A 6470-nucleotide genomic window follows, 5' to 3' on the forward strand; every position below is an offset into this window, starting at 1 on the left:
TAGACTTCTATGCAGAAGTCGTCTCGCAAGTCGCCCCGGCAGTCGTTTGCAGGTCGCCTCGCTGAGGCGACCTGCAAGTCGTGCCGCCCATGTGTGAACCGAGCCTTAGGCCATGTACCACTTGCCATGCCCCCTCTAACATATTCAACAGTTAGTACAGCCTACACAGAAAGATATAAAAGTGGCACCCCTACTATATCTTTCACTTATGAAGTGACAAGGTGGTTCCTAAATCCATCAATTTGCACTTGATGCTTTTAATAAGCATGTGAAACTGCATTCTCTGCCATTGCTGTAGTTAAATTTTCCTCATGCAGTTACAGCACCATCAGTTAGGTTCACAATATATGCAGGTGCGGGACTGCATTTAAATCACACACCCCTTCTCATATCAAAAACACTGCTGTTTGGCGTGCACACAGGTGTGCTATTAATTCTTAAGTGCACCCCCTATTACTGGAAATCAAAGCATTCTCCCATGCTGTGAAGCACATAGGAATATGCAGATTCCCTGCAAATGTGAAGGCAGAAGGACCCTCTCTGCACCTTCCATACAAACACAGATGCAGGGAAATCACAATGGTGTTAACCTAGCCCAACTTTGATGGCATAAATCTGTACTACATGCAGAACAGTTTTTTGTGAAATAACACATTTAGACCAACCACGTTTATATTCTTCATATATTGTGACAAGAACATTATATACCCATGCATTTTACAGAGGTTTGAAGCTATAACTAGATAGCTAGCTGGATTTGGCAAAAACACAAACTAAATAGATGGTCTTAAGTATGTTAACCTAAATTTTTTTCTGCGTGGTCACACATGTATTTTAGAAGTCATTTTCATGTACTACCTGGTTGAACCTACCAGTTACCTTATTTAAACCTGATCACATAAAAAGTAAAAAAGGAAGAGTTGAGTAGAAAGCCAGTGACAGACACCTCCCTGGTCATGGAGCACTGAGACACAAGCGAGCATTAGTCTTTGATCACTTGATTCTCAATCTTAGATGGCAGGGGACTGATGCTGTCTCCACCTAGGCAAGTATGATGATTTTTTTTTTTTTTTTTAAACTTTAAATAATTTCCACCCCCAAACTTTTAAAACTAAGCAAAAGCAGTTATGGTATCTGCACGATTATAACCAAGTGTCTATAAATAAGTTTACACCAATTTCCTCAAATTGGTCTCTAAAAGTGCTATAATTCCCTGCATTAAAGTGGGGACAGAGACATACCAAAAACATGTCTAGAACACAAACCAGGGGCTGCTATTGCAGACTTCCATATGAAATGCTAGGTGCCATGACCAACTGCAAAGTAAGGGTCCACCTATGCCAAGCTGTTGCTTGTTTGCATCCTCCCTCGCCCCACTGCCACATTTGGCACTTTTGCAGCAAGACAAAAAAAAAAAAAAAAATCTGAACCTGCAAAATTTCTTGTAACACAGCACAAGGCACAATAGTGTTACAATGCAGGTGTTGATGCAGTCTGAAAGGCATCCCAACCCACATGCATGGTATGTTACTGAATGTTGTGTTTTAAGATCGTGCACTGAACAAGCACTTACTTACCTTGAGCAAGTATATAGTGCAGGAGTGTCCAAACTAAAAATTGATATTGTTCTAATCTACCGTCAATGTAGTCACCAAGGCTCTACACTACAACTGGGGCTAAGATTTAAAGCATCTACCAGTAATGAACAGGATTAACACTACCTATTCCACACCACTACAAAAAAAAAAAAAAAAATAATAGTATGCTGCACATTCCTGTGCAATTCGCATGCATTCATTTTGCATGGGCTCAAATTAAATCATAAGTAGCGCATGGTGCAATTTAGCTAAACACACTGCAACCAGATCATATGGTACTTTTGTACCATGCGACGCAGTGCTTGCAGAAACCTACCATTAGGCAACTACTGTCTTCCTGTCAGCGCATGTGTGATCACATGTGCATTATATTTAGCCTCATTAGACCCGGCTACAGATTTTTGTACTTGCTGTAAAACCCTTTTCTTGGGAGTCCATTGGGAGACACAAGCATACTAGGACTGAACAACATCAAACGATTGTAGATAACCTCTTACAGACCAGTGTTAATTTTGTTGACTAAAACATTTTAGTAGACTAAAAACTAAAATGCCATTTTAGTCAAAAAACTAAAACCAAGTTGAAATTTGACATCAAAATTAACACTGGTCTGTAGTGCATGTTCATACCTCAATACCATAAACATTAGATTCTTCGCTCCAGCAGTATAATGAGTTTGGAAATTGTAGAGAAATGCTTAAATAAATGAATTACAATTTAACTACACCCATTCGATTTTAGATGGCTAAAATGAGTGCGTTCACTAAAATGTACTGGAAATTTATGCAACTAAACGCAACAAACAATTGCAGAAGACTAAAATGGGACTAAAACTAAATTGAAATTTGCTGCCAAAATTAACACTGCTACAAACAGCATGCTTCAGTTATGGAGCACACAGTACCCAGAACCTCAGAAACCAAGGAGTGAAACCAGTGCCCCTTCGGTGGACTCCAAAATTCCCACTTTCTATCATACAGCTCAGGACAGTCTGTAATAGGATGTCCAAAAGCAGTCAAACCTCAGGGGTGGTAGCAACAACTTCTAATAGACCCAACATGAAACAGAACTGGGGACTGTCTGCACCTCAAGGTGGTCTTAAGGACAACACCCAAAGTTGGTACTAGATGAGGCCAAATCTCCCCACCTAAGAGACAGGCCTAGAGAACACCACCTGATGTCCAAAAGACCACGAGAAAAATTACAACACATAACCAAAAGAGAATTGTATCAGCTTAGGAGGGAAAACCCCAAACCATAGACTACAAGCATGAATGCTGGTCGACCTGATACAACCAAAAGTGCACAAAAAAAAAAAAAAAAAAAAAAAAAAAAAAAAAAATTAAGTCTTTAAAAGCAGAGTTCCACCCAAAAATGAAACTTCCGCTTGAAGTACTCGTGACACCTTGAAATGCCATTTTTAGGGGGTGTACCTAGCTCCCACTTCCTCTCCCGTCACTGGAAGGAAGGTCACCTCTTCCTGCAATCTTCTGGGACAAGTCCCAGAAGATTGCCCGGCCATTCATAATGCGCTGACGCAGTGTGCACTCGGCTGTGAAGCCACAGCCGGGCACCCACATTTGCAATGCGGGAGCCAGAGCGTGGTAGAGAAGCGAGGGTTTAGGCGGCCGCATTGCTGGACCGTGGGATAGGTGAGTGTTTATTAAAAGTCAGCAGCTACACTTTTTGTAGCTGCTAACTTTTAAATGGGTGAAACTCCACTTTAACATCAGGCTCTATAAAACCACAGACGGACACTAGGAGTATGCCCATTCACACACAGATGGTACACACCTATTGGCAATGGGCATCTCTAAATATATATTTTTATTTTTTTTTTTATTCCAAAAACCTTACTTTTTGTAACTTACCTTACTAAGTCAGAAAAAGGTTAATGGGATTTTGCTTGGGCGTTTTGGAACTTTAGATGAGGATTTTACAAGCTGAACGCTCAGGTGTGATGCAGCCCAAATGTTTATAGTCATCTCAGCCTAAGCAATGTGAGAAACTTGGTGCAGGCTGCCTGGATTTAACAGCTGTTAGCTTGAGCAGAGAACTTTCTGCACTAAATTGAGGAAATGCTTGGGGGAGGGGGGGGGGGGGGGGGGAAATCCATTATCTTGATTCTTTAACAATTAGGCATGCTCTAGTAGACATGTGTAAGTGCTGGAACTTGCATTTACACATATAGCATGTCGTTTCCTAAAAAAGAAAGTTCCATGTTTGGGAAACTACTTGCATACTCCTGCAAATGCAAGTAGCAGAGTATGCTGTACATGGCTACAGACCTACAAAACACTATCAACAGAGTCCTATGGCCAGAACTGCACACCAGCTGCAGCTCCTTAATACAGATGCATGTCCATATGCCAATATTTACATCTGATAAAGAGCTCCAAGAAATCAGCTTGAAGTATATCCATTTAACATGTACACCCACTAGGTGTACTTTATGGAGCCTCAGCTACATATACAGCACTGTGTTCCAGGTGTGAGGAGACCTGTTCTACCAGAAATAGTCTGGCTGAGCAGCACTCAACCAATCAGAAGGAAGCTTTGTATTCACAGAATACAAAATTGCCCAAGGTTGGCTGAGTCAGATTGTGACATCAGTCTGCTCCTGACATGGCCAACCTTCTAATTTTTAGGTCTCATGCACACTGGAAATTAACCAGCCCCTCTGAACACCTTTACTCCTTGCATGACAAAAAAAAAAAAAAAAAAAAAAAAAGTATATTTATATAGCCACCCGCAATTGCTCCCCAGAGAAAATAGGCGGTCTGCCGATAAACAAGAGCTAATCAGGAACATGGATCACAGTTTCTCTAGCAAGTCCACCCCCCCTCAATCCTTAGATCACCCCTAGTGTTAACCCCCTTCCCTGCCAGCATCATTAGTACAGTAACAGTGCATATTTTTATCACCGATTACTGTAGTATTGTCAACCCCCCCCCCCCTAAAAATTATCCTATGGTTTGTAAACACTATAAATTTAGCAAACCAAATTATATAATATATTAAAAAGCTGTAAAATTGTATTTTACCTGTAGGTAGCTTGGTCCCCTCAGAAGCCTGGCTAACTACTAGTTCCCCCACATCCTGACATGTTAGATGTAAAAAAGCTAGGATGCCCATTCACAGCATTGCCAAAAAAAAAAATTCACTTTAACAGGACAGGTTGCCAACTAGAGGTTTATTAGTCAGGCTTCTTAGGGGAGTCAAACTGGCCTCCAAGTAAACGGACAAAGCGGTACAGATTTAATATCAAATTTAGCCCCTTGACTGCATAAGCCATTTTCGGGAAAACCAAACAGCCTTTCGACCCCTTTCACACTGAAGGTGCTTTTCAGGCATTTTGGTGCTAAAACTAGTGCCCGAAAAGCACCTTTCAAGCCTCCCCAGTGTGAAAGCCCGAGTGTTCACACTGGGGGCAGTGCGCTTGCGGGGGATGGGGGGCAGAGAACACACTACCACAAGCAGCATCTTGGGTGCAGGAGAAGTGTATACACTGCTCCTAAAGTGCCCCTGCCATTAAAATCAATGGGCAGCACTGCTAAAGCGCCTGCAAAGTGCAGCGGCACTTTACCGCTAAAGCTCAGGTGGTCTGTGTGAAGTAGCCTTAAGAACATAAATGTTTCAATGTCCATAGTCTAGCCACAGTTCTAGTAACTCATGGGAGGGGGAAATATACCAATACTGGAGCAAACAATCTACAGCAGCAGTGTGTTGGTCAATGAGTAGAGCCACCTTTCAAAGTTTAAAGTGGTTGTAAACCCTTACATATACCCAGTGAAGTTACTGGCCTCGCATGATACAGAAAACAAATACTCCTACACAAGTTGTACCCGTTTGAAAGGCTGTAGAGTGATAACGTTTTTTTTTTTCTGAAGTCTAAAAACTGAGAAAAGGGACAGAGCTGAAGTGACTCTGCAGAGCTGATCCTTTTCATACAGGAAAACAGAGGCTGTCAATCACAGGCTGCATGTTGGTGCTCCCTCCCGTCACTTGGTCTTGATGTCAGGAACACTTGTCAGAAGCGATTCATGCTGGCATAGCAGAGGAACAAAGCAGCAGACAGAAGAGAGTGCTCTTAACTGAGACAAAGTACACACTATGGAGGAATAGGCTTTGTTCATATTTAAAGTGTTAATAACCACAGGACCCTGCATTCGCCATATCTGGCCTCCAACAGAACATGGAAATGCAATTTTAGTAAACAGCCTTTTCATACAATGCAGAGGATTAACCCCATACATGTGCCCTCCAATCTAGATTAGACTTATGGAATTTCTGCAAGAATATATCTATTTTTTAGGCAATGGAAAAGGCATTTTGGTAACAGTTACAGTAAACCTATGCATAGCAGAGTTTGACAGGTACACAGGAATGGGTGTAAGGTACCCACTTTCTATGGGATGCCTGCAGCAGCTCAGTGGTAGTATGAAAGTAAACAAATGGCTCTGGCTGCTGCATGGGAGTGAGCACCCATGCAAGTGAGCCCTTGGGCCAGAGCATTCACAAGCATGACATTTTTCTGTATTACTGATCCATACTTAGCTGGGATCAATGTCCCATTGAAATTAGATGCATTGTTGGAGCAAAAAAAAAAATAAAAATCCTGGAACTAAATAGAACTGCTTATTGGCCTAGAAGATTCAATGGCTAGCAGTAGTGTTGCTTATGGTGAACATGAACTGGCAAAAGACCACTAGAATGTACCCGACTGTTAAGGGTGGCATTTCCACCTTCAAGGCCAACAGCAACGGGGAAATTCACCTTAATGTCATTCTGACAGCAGGAGTCCTTCGTTGTTGGAATACATAGATTAGTACTGCAGCCTATTAGCTGCATGCACTGGTCAAGTGAGAATTT

The sequence above is a fragment of the Aquarana catesbeiana genome, linkage group LG02, assembly GCF_042186555.1.
Source record: "Aquarana catesbeiana isolate 2022-GZ linkage group LG02, ASM4218655v1, whole genome shotgun sequence".
NCBI lineage: Eukaryota > Metazoa > Chordata > Amphibia > Anura > Ranidae > Aquarana > Aquarana catesbeiana.